Here is a 15,115-nt window from a genome sequence, read left to right as displayed (position 1 = left end):
TAATTGTTTTTTGAAAAAAGTCATAAGAATTGGTCACAGGTGCTGAACATTATGAATAATTGATTCATATTTTTGGACAGTTCAGACAGCCCAATTTAAATTATTGTGATTTTCATAGATAATATCCTGCTTTCTATTTTTTTTTTTCTTTTAAGAAGTGAAAGCTTTTAATGCCAGTATCCATTATAACCCTTCTGACATCAGTTAGACAAGCAACATTTAAGAAAGGGAGTTCAAAATGTAATATAATTCCATTTGCATTTTCAAGAGAGCTCCCAAACACTTAAAATGCATTCTTTTAACAGGCGTGCATGTGATCAAGGCTAAATTACTTTAGTCAGAGGTTTTGGACGTGAGTTCTCACATCACTGGTGATGACATGAAACAAAGATACCGGTGATTGTCTCCATGAACTCCAATACATAATTTAAGAGAGTTGCACTGTCTTAAGGGTCCACTGTCAAAGGGTGCATCTCCTTGTCTCCTGTCTCAAACAGTAGCATTACTGAATAACTGCAGAAGAATAAAATCAGAACAAGTACAGGTTTTAATTCATCACCTCCCCAGTACTCTCCCAACATGTGTTTTCATCTCAGGGTATATTTTGGATCCCATGCAAGATCCTTACACCCACAGGTCCCTTTGATGATGAGCTTCCCAGATCTGTTGTTCATTGCAGAAGAAACAACTTCCCTTCTGTTTGTTTCAAGTCCAGTTCCTCTTAGTTCCATATGGTGGCCCATCAACTTAAACAGAGGGAGATTTTTACCTGTCAGATATTGCACACATCAGAGTTAAGTTACTTCATAGATTAAAAAAGAAAATTTGAATTTAAACACTGACTAGGTTTGGGGGGTTTGTTGGAGGAGTAGGAAGAGGAGGTCACACTTCACTTTGGTCCAAAAACCCTTCTGTCCCTGTGTTGGTAGTAAAGCCTTAGAATAGTAGTAGAAAACAGTTTTTCTTCTCTCAGCCTGTAAATTGGCAGATACACAAGAAACCTTGCAACTTCTGTAAGTTTTACTGGACTTCCATCAGGAAATTGCCCATCACTTGCTGAAGACAAGATATTGAGCATGATGGAGCCCCCATTCATAGCATAAAAAAATGTCAAAAGGATTCTTTTATAAGCAAAAATGTGCTACTTGATAAACTCATGTTAGCCTACAATGTACAAAGCAATGGATTTCTTCCTTTCTTTGAAGAAAAAAAAAATGATTAAAACTTCTTTTGATCCTCTGCTGGACCAGTCCTCTATCACATTCTCATCACCTCAGTGCTCAGTCCCTTACACATCTAAGGTAATGTTCATGTGACTGGACTGCGTTATGTCATCCCCAAAAAATCTCAGGTAATAACCTAGTGATTACTATAAATGGTCTTATACCAAACATGAATCAGTTGTCAATCTGAAATCCACACTTACTATGCTGTCTAACAATGACCATCATGGATTGCTTCTGCTGTTCCTTGAGCTTATGGGTATTCCGCCTGTTGAGAAAACCTTTAAAAAATATTACGTTGCATTTATGACATATTAGTTAAATACCTGGCCATTTCCTTTCTTGAAATCTCCACTGTATTGCACATAAGAATGAGGGTATCCTAGAAAATAAAGGTGATTATAAGAAACATATTTTCATATTTTTCAGTTGAGGCCTATTTTTCTATGAGAAATGAAGCTATATCAATGACACTCTTTGGGTATCTTAGAATCGATTCATAGAGTACAATGCTTCTCAGAGTCATGTCAGCTCTGAGGACATAAGTGCTGTGTCATTTCTGACTAAGATCCCAGAAGCAGACAGCACATTAAGTTGGCACATGCCGGACTTATAGTTAGCTATTGTTTCTATGCACACCACAATTTTGATGACTTCCTAAACAAGCCATGTAAGAACATGCTATTAGCTCCCCTGACTTAGATAACAGCTGATCACAAAACTAAAGAGCAGTAACATCTTAAGTACAGTGTTCCTACAATAATCACATTAAGACACAAAAGTCCTTATCAGCAATACTTAAATTTACTGGTCTAAATAATGTAAATAAACTAGTCTTTATATGTGTCACATCATCGGAGAAAACAGAAAATAATCAGAAATACATGAACTGATGATAACTGGAACTTCTTTAAATACTCAACAAACAAAGGATAACTTACAGTAATAAACCAACCCAATTTAAAGGGAATTAGTGATAGCTTTAAAATCTAAGAAAATGGGAAAAAGAAAAAGACTAGTAGTAAATACAGATCAGAAACCTGGATATGTAGAATGCAAAACGTAAAGGCATCAAAATAGCTCCTGGAAAAATCTATAGTCAATAGAGATAGGATAATTGAGGAGATTTTAGAAACCAAAAAAATGAAACTAACAGTGGTGTTGGTTCATTATTAGAGCTGGTAGAATTTTCATTAATAATTGTAAGACCTTAGGAAGGACTGAAGTGTTCAATAAATAAATCTCTTGTGTCCTGGGAAAAGCTTGATGAGATTTGAAACATGGTTTTTATTTCAGCCATTAATAAGGAAAAATAAAACACTAAGTTAAAAAACATGTAGGATCAGCAGGTCTGGAAAACTTGTGTAAAAGTAGTATCATAGAAAGGAGCTATCTGGACCATCACTGTCCATTTTTTAGTACATCTTGGGACACCACGAAAACTCCAAAAGATTTTGGGAAAAAAGTGTGACACTACGTAAGTCGTATAACCAAAGTAACTGTAGGGTTATGAGACTTAAATAAGCAGGTGAAACAATGTAATTAATAATCCAGGACTTGATTAATAAAAAAAAATAAAGTTGTGAAAGTCAATTAATGCCAATCAGCAATGGTCTATGAAATTTACTCTTGTCAAACTAATTTGCTATTTTGCCTAAAAGATTAAAAACATTTAATAAATGCATGAGTATTGATGATTCTGCCAGCATCTGACTTGGTAATGCTGGATATACTGATTAAATTAAAGGAATATTAAATAGACATGGCAATCCAAAGAAAAACATGATTAAAAACTTACACTTTGTGACATTATGAGATGTCCTATAGAATTCCTACTATATGTATGGAGTTTTAATTTATGTATTTACACTTAAGAGAAATTGTAGAAGTTATCTGAGCTAAAAGAGAAAATCACTTTCTAAAATAGAAAATCAAAGGTAACACAGAATAAAGGTAAATAATACAGAGGACAAACCCTAGATTTGTTTTTAAGAAGTAGTAAGCAGTTCAGGAAATATATCCAGAATTAATGAATGCAAGAGGTAATCTCAGGAAGAAATTTCTTTGATCATATCTGTAACCTGAAGTCCAGGAGTGTTTCTGAATTCCCAGATGCAGGTGCTGGCCCCTGCTGCATCCCGACTTCCCATTAGCATGTTATCTAGATATTCACCAGCCATTTCTCACATCCCTGTCTCCACATAGGTGAAATCTAAACACACAATCTCATTATCCAAGGAGCAAGCAGAATCTGGGGTGTCTCCTGGTGTTCTCTTGCAGGTAAGCTTAGATGCGGCCTTTGAAAAGGAATTGCTGATGGCAGAGTCAATTGCAATGGTAGGGTCAAAAAGGTGATCCTTGGGTGTATAATTACAGAAGGTGAAGCAGCAGCAGGGAGGTCAGATTGCATCTACAATTGGCAGCAGTTAACACTGGAATGCTAACTCCTTTCGTCTGAGCACATTTTGGGGATGTTATAGAATGCAAACACCTCATAGCAAAGTTTCAAGGACATACCAAAAAATGAAAAAATGTCACTGTAAAAGTTAAAAGATGATCAGTCTGACTTAACTGAATGACAAAGTATTACTTGATCACATTATGTATAACTTATTAAATTTCTGCTGCCCATGTAGAGCAGAAGTTTAAAAAGTCTTCTGAACCTGTAAAAACACAATGAGTTTGAAGCTAGACATGTTTGACTTGTTTTTTGAAAGAAATTCTTCAGACAGAAGGGAAATTAATTCATGGATTCTTTATTATAGACAATATCAGACTAGGTGAAGCAGTGGACCTACACATAAATCTTTGTGTACGAAATGTTTTTAAACCAGGTTTGAAACAAAAATTTGCTAGAAGAGAGAGCTCCTTCCATTCTTAACCCTTTCACCTGCATATCCCACATCATGTGTTGAAAAAATGGTCATTTGTTCTCTTGCATCTCCCTCCAGTCCTCCTCTGCAGTACCTTGCATCTTGCCTCAGACTAATAAGCTCAGCTAAATTTAACAGATACCTTATATAGAGTTTGAAAAGGAAGTGTAAAAAAAAAAAAAACCAAAAAAAAACACCCTTCTATCCTCAGTTATACCTGGTCATCCGTGTTAAATTTAATATGTCAACAAGTGTAAGGGAGATCGGAATATGACCCTACAGTCATCACATATGAACACTACATCTTCGTATCTAACTAATTAGAAGTACTTTTGCATATATTATCATAACCTAACAACACATCTATACAAAATAAATTGTAAATGTAAATAAACTAGATATCAACCCCAGTTCTGCTCTATCAGATAAGAATAAATGTCATCCTAATGTCATTTTCTGAAAGTTCATGAAGATGCAGTCATAGACATGTTCACTGATAGCACTATTTTGAGTCTATCTATCTGACTCAAACTCACAACTAAATTCAATTGTATTGTTGCTTAGAAAATGTAGAATATGGATAGCATTCACACAATATGTATTGTATGATTAACTCATATTCCACAATTTTGCTGCATTACCAAAACCAAATATGCTAAGACTGTTTTAACAAGAGACTGAAAAACTGTCCATTTGCATTATATGCTCCTGTAGAGGTCTGAGATTGTTTTCTTCTTAGTTGGTGAATCAGTTTTAGAGAAGGAGAAACACATTATGAATAGAATAATAGCACAGTGAAATAACCAAGTTGTTTAAGGAAGAAAAAGAAACAAAAGGTTTTTTCAAAACTCTGGAGAAAAGTACTGGTTTGAGTGTCATGCTAAAAAAACCCATCAGAGCTACAGTTAGCATTTTCAGTGTAATCCCACAAAAATACTGACCCCAGGAACAAGGTGCTTAAGTTTGAATAAAATAGGGGGCCATGGGGAACAAAAAGGGTGCAAGCTCTTACCTTCACAAAAAAGATGAAGACACCCTTATACTCCACAGAACTACTGTTTTCCAGATATACATCTATCTTCAGCAAGGACTTTATAACCCCAGTTTTGAAGGCATCTGGAAAGGGAAATTTACATTTGTATTAAATAGCAATGACTAGGAGAGGGTTTTTCTTAGTGTACATGTATTCCTAGCTCTTTAATTATAAAGTTAAAAAAAAAAAAGCTATCATTTCTCCTGTAAACTACACTGCATGTCAGAGAAGTGTTAAAACACATCCTCAGCTAAGAAGTAGAAGTCCTTATTTCTCCCCACCATTAATAAACTATTAGTTAAATCCTGGATTAACTATATAACAATTTACTTGAAATGAAAATGGAATAGCACCTAAGGATGAAACCCTTTGGAGTTGCACCTTTGGGTGCCTATGTTATCCATCAATACCATGGGTCATAACAACCTTTCTAAAGCAGACAAAAATTCAGTGCAAAACAACCCAGAAATATAATTTTCTTTATTAGGAGGTGGATTATTTTGAAACTATAGCAATTTCGTCTGTACATCATTGAGCAATGTTTAGACAAACTGTATTAACTTTCAACAGGCAGCAGATAATAACGTGCAGAACAGTGAAATGACACATTTGTGATCTAAATGTCCCTGCTAATGAAAAAGTTCTATGCAGGAGCAAAATAATCTGAGTGTACTGCTGAGTCTTGTTACATAAATATGCATTCTTGTATTCCATGAATTGTTTTTCAAATTAAGACTTGCAATGTTGCTTATTTATGAAAGTCTTTGAGACAGGAATATCCTGCGGGAAGTCAGAGTGGGAGGAGCAGGAAAGACCGTGGGCTAGGACTGAAACAATCTTTTGAGCAAAATACTTTTCATGGAGGAATTTTCTCTTCTTAGCCATTTGACAGCTTCCAAAATCTTGCTATCATCAGTGGGAAAAGAGGTTTTTTTTCCAACTCAATTAAAGTACATTTTCCTAAGAGAGCTGAACATGAGAAGAAAAGATCAACAATTTCAATAAGCTGCTACTCTTGTTGTTGCATATAAAATACATAATCATAATAACAATATTTAAAATATCTAATTACAAATGGAAGAGATTACTTATTTCTTTGTGTTTATACAGGCATTTGGAAGTGAAGTAAAACCAGCTATTAGGGGGAAAGTATTCTTGTTTGTTTGCTCTAATGTGGGTATTTTTTCTCCATAATATCTACCTCCTCTGCACTTATCATGAAAGCCATAAATACAAAAAATTATGCATTCAAAGTTTTCCATACGTTTTCCCACACATGTTGGGAAAAGACCACAACATTTGAAGTTCAGTATTTTATTTTAAAGTTGAAATATTTTCAGAAAATTAGTCAATACAGCCTGATTTATAGACCATTCAGACAATATCAAGTCCTGATAGAATTATTTAAAAAGTATTGCTGCTGTCCATGCCAGGGAGAAAGTCTTGTTACACAGTTCTTGTGCTAGATCTGACTTCTGTCTCTGTTGTCTGTCTCTTTTTGATCACCTTACAGTAGACCCTGGGCACAGAGCACTTTGCAAGCTTGACGCAATCAAGAAAACAGTGGCCTAGAGTGAAAACCAAACCAAACTGACAATGGAACCATGAACTGCAGGATCAAAGTATACAAGGGAATCATTTTTTCAGTCACTTCCCTGCTGCACTGGGATGTGTGCAATAACATTACAAACCATTTTGAGAAAAAAAGATCCATCCTAAACAGATGAACTTACCGGATGTGGGGAAAGGCAAGAAACTTAAAAGCATCACAAAATCAGTTCAATGAGCTGCCATCTAAGGGAACAAAGTCACTTTGAAATTCACTGATAGGAAGACACTTATTTCTCTATCAGTTCTAAAGTATAACTCAGTGCACTCTGGTGATCTACTTTAAATGTAAGAAACAACCTTACTCTGCACCATGGAACTGTGTAGATAAGATATGAGATAGTAAGGGAAGGAATTGAAATTGCATTTTATTCTCATCTTTCCCATAAACATGAAGTAACCACTAAATGTAACCAAACACATATATCTTCAAGTTGCACAACAAAATCACACGCTTATCCAACAGCTGCAGTCCCTTAAGCTCAGAAAGTTTGAATGCATATTCCCTCCAGCAAAATCCTGCCCTTTATTTTGCCTGTCTTAGTTTAAAAATAAACTTGGACATTTGCTATTATAGCAAATTATAATTTGGCATACAGTACTGGTCTGCTTCTATTGAAAAAATATGCCAACTTCTCTGACAGAAAATACTATATAGCTTGAATTAACCTCAAGATGTGTTCCAAGGTTCATTTGTGCAGTGTCGAATCACTGTGCAGTCAATCAAACAAGTTACTTAGAAGTGTGCCAAACTAGAGGCAGGAGAGAACTGACAACTGACTTCACAGCTAATGGACCATTTGAATTTGCCACTGGCAGGCCCAGAAACAGAGGCACATTAGTGATGGAAATACTTTTACAAAAGAGGGAAAGGAGGAAGGAAAAGCAGGTCACTGACCACAAGTTAGAAAAACATGTATCACTGCTAATCCCCTTTAAAAATCCTAATTTTGTAACTGTTGGATTTCTTTTCCTACGTTCTTCCTTTACACAAATATGACCATGGCAAAACAGTAAAGTTTTATACTCCCTTTGCACTGACGTAAACACTTTTGCAGTGGAAACTCACATCCATAGCATTCAATAGAATAACACGTAAGAGCAAACTAACCAGCAGAAGTTCATCCAACCGCAGAACAGAGGCTAAATGGTGCTTGAGGAGAATGGAAAGGAAAAAGCCAAAAGCAGAATAAAAGTTAGTTAAGTGGACAGAGCCCAGTTTTCTGACTGTCAAAAGCACCTTCAAAAAGCCCTAAATATTCTGCAATCACTCTTGTTCTCCACAATCTATGTCAGAGAAAGCAGAATTTTTTTGCTGTGGCTACGGTTCTTCTGACTGTTTAATGTCCTTTGTAGAAGGCAGTTTTGCTTTTATTTTGTCTAAAGATTTCATCCTGTATTTTATTATATTTTTGACATTATTGAAATTAAGTAGTTTTGTCTTAACTATATTTCTTACAACAATGATCAATAATCTCAAATAATTTTGGAAGGTGTATTGTTAAAAAAAATAAGCTGGTGGGATTTGATTGAAGCTCAGACATCTGACCAGGCCAGACAGCAGTCTCTGAAGGGCTGTCAGAGTGCAGGTATCTGTGATTTCAAGCAAAGCTGTGATCAGCATGCAGCACCATTAATCTATCCCTTTCCATTCTTTTCACATGTCATATAATAATGGTAATGAACCAGGAAGTGAGTATTTGTAGACTGCACAATAGACATAAACAATTTATCATTTTCTGTTTAATTAAAGAACAACAATAAGAAGAAAATTGTCCATAACGGTCCAGAGTCTGCTGCAGGATTCAAGATTAGCATGCTGCTAAATGACTAGAGGCCCACAGTGACCTCCACAGAGGAGCACCAGGAGATTAAAGCAGCCCTGGTACAAGAAAGTAAAAATTCTGCGAATGATGCTGGTGTAAATTTGAATTATGATACATTTGCTGAATAAGTATAACTTACAGTTTAATAAGTAGGGGAAGCAAAGAGGAAAAGAAAATAGCTAAAAGAGAAAAAAAAAAAAAAGGATTTTTAGAGCAGCATTTCCTCTGCACACACTGAAGCACTTGCACGTGTGTGCACAAACTGCATTGTGTGAAACAAATTAAACACTGAAGAAAAAAAGAAATCCTACCACATAATTAGCAACCAGTTTAATTGCAGGCACTAAGCTGCTCTTTCTGGCAACACCCTCCAGTCATGTTTTTAATTGGGCTTAACTGCATCTCATAAGCACAGACAGAAGTGAGGTGAGATGCAGAGAACAGAGAGACTCTCTCCAGGAGCATCGTGCTGGTGAATGGGGAATGTATGCACTCTGTCTTTTTTCTTCCAAAAAATGCAACATTCGACTTTTCCTCAGGAGATGCCACCATAGTAAGAGCAAAGGTTTAAACTGCATTTTTTCCCACAACTATCGGCTAAGCTGTACATTATTCATAGCTTGCACCAAGCAATGAGACTATAAAATCGTATTACATGTGAACACACAGCACAGCTGTCATGCTTGAATGGAAAGAAGCCCCAGGAAATTTAACTTCTATATGAACTATATTTGCCTTTTTAAAAGCCTGCTTTCTATCAAGCTAGAAAACACAGAGGAAGTGGTGGAACAAGCTGAGGAAGCAAGGGAAGGGTTTTACTTCTCTAGACATCCCTGAGCTTGCAGCCTGCCCTTGGTACACACTGTGATGTGCCGCTTCCCAGAGTGAGGCAGGGAGCTCAGGGCAGCCAGCCCTGTAATATTAACTAGTTTAAGTATTGCTTCACTTTTTAAATCAGGCCTTAACTTAAATCTCATTAACTATGTCTGTCACCAACCATTCAGAAGTGTTCCTGGTTTCTACTGTGTTACTTTTCTGTAACTGTGCAATAATTTGCAGGTGAGATTCACGTCATCTAACAGCAGTTTGAAAGTTAGTTGCCTGATTTAAATTCATCATCCAGACTAATCTGTGGCCAGTGAAGTGAGAGAGCCATATCCAAGTGGCTTATTTTGTCTGAAATACCTACCCTAGAATAGCAGAATCACTCAAGAGGTTTTCCTCTAACCATTGGTTAGAAAAAGTGCAGATATCAAACTTAGCTGGTGAACCTTGCTTAAAGGAGCTGAAATTAGTCTGTGATTTCTCTCCTCGATGTTTGCAACTTCTAAACTGAAAATCATGTGTGCAATCATTTGAGGTTATAAATAAACCACATGACAAATGATCCTTCTACAGTTTCTGTATATTTGGGGTTTATCACCAGGAAAACAAAAAAAGAGCATAAGATAGCAGAGCAAATGTGTACAGTAGGATCTCGTGCAACATTTAATATAAGTGAACATAACTGAATCCAAGGCATATATCCAGATCCCCAAACACAAATAGATGCACAGTGCACCACGTATGGGTGAAAAATTGACAACAATGGCTTTAGCTAAGAAAAAGAAAGCTAAATAACAAAAAATGAATTTTAAAATTCTGGTTACAAGCACTCATACTTGATCAGATCATGCTTGATTATAATCCTGAGAATCTATTTCACACCCAAATTAGTATAATCCAAATTTCCACAAAAAAACTGCCAAACATATAACATGACCCATTATGGAGTGACAAATGAATTTCCTTCTTTTTTTTTTTCTCCATATTAATCCAGTACTTAAACAAAAAGCAACATGAGCACATCGTTGTACAATATGGATATGGTTTATAAAATTAGTAAAGACTCTGCAATCATTAATACAAAATGTTATTCCTACTTAGAAGAGTATTTGATAAATTTCTGCCTCATTCTTACCTTACCTCTTTATTAATAGCATGATGAATTCATCTGTAAACAGGGAGAAGGTTCCATAATAAATGAAGCACAAGGATGACTGAAAAATACTGTTTCAGTCATACAAGATTTGAGGTGTTATAAATGCATCTACATTTCTCCAAGTACAATGGTTAATGGCAAAATTATGCTCATTTCTTCATCCTATTTTTCTACCATTTATTATCACCCTCACAGAAGTGAGTATGAAATAAAGCATGAGATGCACTCCAAGCAACACAGTTCACAGCCTGTCAGTTTAACCTACAGATGAAGATGGCTTTACATTAAAGACACCAGTATGACAACTGCAGCATCTCAGATTTTCCCAGCCCTGTTCTGGCACAGGACATAGAGGCTTTAAGGCCAAGGTGGACAGGGCCTTAAGCAACCTGGTCTAGTGTGAGGTGTCCTTGCCCATGACAGGGGGGTTGGAACTAAACAATCTTAAGGTCTTTTCCAACCCCAAGCATTCTATGATTCTATGATTTACCAAATCCTACGTTCCAAACTTCTCAGATGTACCTTTTTTTTGTGACTCCTAAGGCCCACGCCAGTGGCAATAAGGAGCTACCAGCATACCAAAGCAAACAAAAGAATAAATATTTAAATGAAAATGTTAATAAAAAATAAAAGCTTCATCCCTTATAAGGCTGGACACACTTTTCTTGAAAAGTTTTCAACTGAAAAATCACCAAGTTTTTAAGAGGGAATGTATCATATATCTCCCAGTGTCACAGTGGGATTGAGTGCACCTTCAGCACGTTTGCCAATGACACCAAGCTGTGCAGGTAGGTTGATACACTGGAGGGAAGGAATGCCATCCAGAGGGACCTTGACACGTTTGAGAGGTGGGCTGATGTCAACCTTATGAAGTTTAACCATGACAAGTGCAAGGACCTACACATGGGTAGGAAAAATCCCAGGCACAACTACAGGCTGGGCAGAGAAGAGATTCAGAGCAGCCCTGAGGAGGAGGACTTGGGGGTGCTGGTCAATGAGAAAATGAACATGAGCCTGCTTCAGTGTGCGCTTGAAGCCCAGAAAAGCCAACCATATCCTGGGATGCATCAAAAGGAACGTGACCAGCAGGTCCAAGGAGGTGATTCTGCCCCTCTGCTCTCGTGGGACCTCACTTGGAGTATTGTTTGCAGTTCTGGTGTCCTCAACATAAAAAGGACATGGATCTGTTGGAACAAGTCCAGAGGAGGGCCACAAGGATGATCAGGGGACTGGAGCACCTCCTGTATGACGGTAGGCTGAGAAAGTTGGGACTGTTCAGCCTGGAGAAGAGAAGGCTGCGTGGAGACCTCCTAGCAGCCTTCCAGTATCTGAAGGGGGCCTATAGGGATGCTGGGGATGGACTCTTCATTAGGGACTGTAATGACAGGACAAAGGGTAACTGGTTAAAACTTAAAGAGGGGAAGTTTAGATTGGATATAAGGAGGAAATTGTTTCCTGTTAGGGTGGTGAGGCACTGGAATGGGTTGCCCAGGGAAGTTGTGAATGCTCCATCCCTGGCAGTGTTCAAGGCCAGGTTGGATGAGGCCTTGGTTGAGATGGTTTAGTGTGAGGTGTCCCTGCCCATGGCAGGGAGGTTGGAACTTGATGATCTTAAGGTCCTTTTCAACTCAAATTATTCTATGATTCTATGATTCTATGACTATGGTTACTTGAAAACTGTCTTAAGGCCAAAGAAAAACACCAACAAAAAAGAAGGGGTCACACACACATTTTCATGTGGAGCACTCAATTACTCTGTGAAGAGAGTTTCATAGTCTCATCAGGCTGGGTCTGAATAAGGCATAATCTCTGAAATATGGATCCTTAATCTGTATTAGATCCTGAAGAGCAGTCCCAACTTGGTCAGTTCCCCTAGAATTACCTGCTTTACCACAGTCCTCACCAAGCACTCAAATGAAAATATTTTGCTTCAGAAAATGAAAAGCTGGTCGGAAAGTTTCTGCATGGGTGAAACACTGTGGAAAGAGGACATTTCTGTTACACACAGACTTTTGCTTTCCATACATTTACATGGACAGGAAACTGGTAGTGAGAGCTGGATAAGGAAAAAGTTTCTGTCCTCAGAAACCTCCTTTTTAGAAAGTTTGCTCTGCAGTATGAGGAAACAGCAATATGAAATACTATGCTCCTCGTATTACTAGATTTTCCAATTATTTTTCAGTTTAGGAAAAAAAAGAAAAAAAAAAAAAAACCAAACAAACAAACAAAACCACCCAATAACCCAACAATAAAACCCCTAAAACCTCCCAAACCCCACCACCAACAAACCCCCACAGCACTAAAGTACTAGCAAAAATGTCTCTCTACGTTTTATTTTAAACCCCAGTCTTTAATATAAACTCCTACAGTTAATGTACTATTGCTTCATAATAACTCTCTTCCCTTTTTTCTTCTGTGCTCTGTGGGTTATTGTCTAATTTTCAAAAACAGAACTGAAAAGCTGTGTGCTTCATATGCATACGAAATGGTTTCAGCAAAGCATAATTACAGCAGAAAAGCAGAACATGAAATAGATTGGTATTCAAATATGGTATACTCAATATGGTGCTTTCAGATTTCTGCCTTTCCTAGTTTCTAAACTCCAGGAACACTGTGCAAACTGAAGCAGTATCTTTCTCAAGCATGCTGGTGCTCGCATTACATAAACAGTGCTTGGCTCCTTTCTTCCATAGGAGCATCTGCTCAACTGACAGTCCCTAGTGTACCAGCTTTGTTTTGCTCAAGGCACCAGTGATGAGTAACGGATCTGGCTACTCCTGATAATGTATGATGCAATTGTCAGAGGGGTTTAATTATCAGAACTTTACATGTGGGATTATTCTGTAGTAGTGTTTTTAGTTCACTTACAGACAGTTCTAAATTTGCAAAGCCTGTGATAAGTTGTAGCTATACAATCAACCATCATATGAACACATCTCTCCTGCCATATTTAGAACTACAGAGACTGAGCGCAGAAGCTCAGCTTGTTACAAAACTAAATGATCTATATCATTCCATAAAACTATCACCACAGCACTTTTGGATCTGATATAAATCCAGCTTTTTTTTCTGTAAGTGAAAGTGATGATTACTCAGCCCTCTACCAGTGCTTTTAAGGTCTGACCTTTGTACACCACCTTGTTTTGTTGTAGGAGATCCCTAGACTGAGAAAGGACTGAGAAAGTGAGATAGTGAGATTGTTTTCTACCTGCCCTCTAACAGCACAGTAATGCTGCTATATACCTTTCAAATCTATTGTGGGATGTGGTGATGTCTGTCATCTGCAAGATACAGAGGTAAAGGCAACATCAGATCTTTAATGAATACTCCACACACAGACCAGTGAGATGCTAAGTAAGAAGGGTGGTCAGTAGAGAAACTAGCACTGCTGAGCACTCTGAAGTCTGATGACTAACAGGGACCCCTAGAAAATGACAACACAAAAGAAAAAACAACCAAAAAATGTTGAAAAAGCCAGAAGGGGAAAGAAAAAAAGAGGAAAAGAGAAAATACCCCAAAATGCTACCACCACCATCATCCCAAAGCAGTTAAAAGATGTATCTACATATTCCCTTTTTCTCAGCCAGAAGAAAATAAGCTGCCTTAGACCTGATGAGTATCTTTACTGTCAAGAAGTGCAGCCTTTTGCTGGCTTTAGCTGTGGCAGAGAAACTATAGGTTAGCCAGCAGAGACCCTCTCCAATAGGCAGGAACACAAGATGTAGGAGCACATCTGTGATTAAACAGATAGAGTGCAGGTCTTGGCTTCTCACTCCCTAGGTACTGACCTTATATCACACCAATGAACAACTGTATCCCATAGTTTGAAAGCAAAAAAAATAAACAACAAACAAACCTCAAAATCTCTTCTAGATTTTTTCTTTTTTTTCAAGTTAGAAAAAACCAGCAATGCAAACTATTATTGGTGGCCTATGACTGTGAATGCTCTTCAAGATTTATATATGTATATAAAGCATATACAGTAGATGGTCCTTCATGCCAAAAAGGTCAAATTATTTTGTCAAAGGTTCTATTCAGACAAGCCAAAAATATCAGTTATTGCATATACGTTCAGGTCACTTCTAACGACTAGCCAAACTTTGTAACATAGAAGTCACTTTTGTCAGAGATGACCCTATACTCACATACTGTTGTTTTGCTTGTCAAGTGATTCCCATTAATAGGAGGAGTTGCCAAAAAAAGATGCATAATGTAATAATGTTCATTGTTTCTCTGACTGTCTTATGCTGGTGGAACTTTCACCATCTCACTGGTATGCATCTCAATATGTAACTCCTGCAATAAGCTTACATAAAGGTGATGCTTATCTTGCGAAGACAATAAACTATAGAATAAGAAGGATAACATGTTATTTCCTATTATATTATTTGGTAGTTTATAAACCCTGTAAAATTTATTATCCTACAGGATAAAAACTGCAGGTAAAATGTTTTTATCACTGGAGTTATCTAATAGGCTGCCTCTGACTTAGAGTTGAAACTTCCTTTCTGTGGTATATGCAGTTCCATAAAACAGCATAACAATCCATGAATTCTTCCTCAGATCTTTTT

The sequence above is a fragment of the Neopsephotus bourkii genome, unplaced genomic scaffold (assembly GCF_033783945.1).
Source record: "Neopsephotus bourkii isolate Nb327-2 ecotype Australia unplaced genomic scaffold, CSIRO-AGI_Nbou_v1 NB_908, whole genome shotgun sequence".
Taxonomy (NCBI): domain Eukaryota; kingdom Metazoa; phylum Chordata; class Aves; order Psittaciformes; family Psittacidae; genus Neopsephotus; species Neopsephotus bourkii.
Note: the sequence above shows the minus strand (reverse complement) of the source record.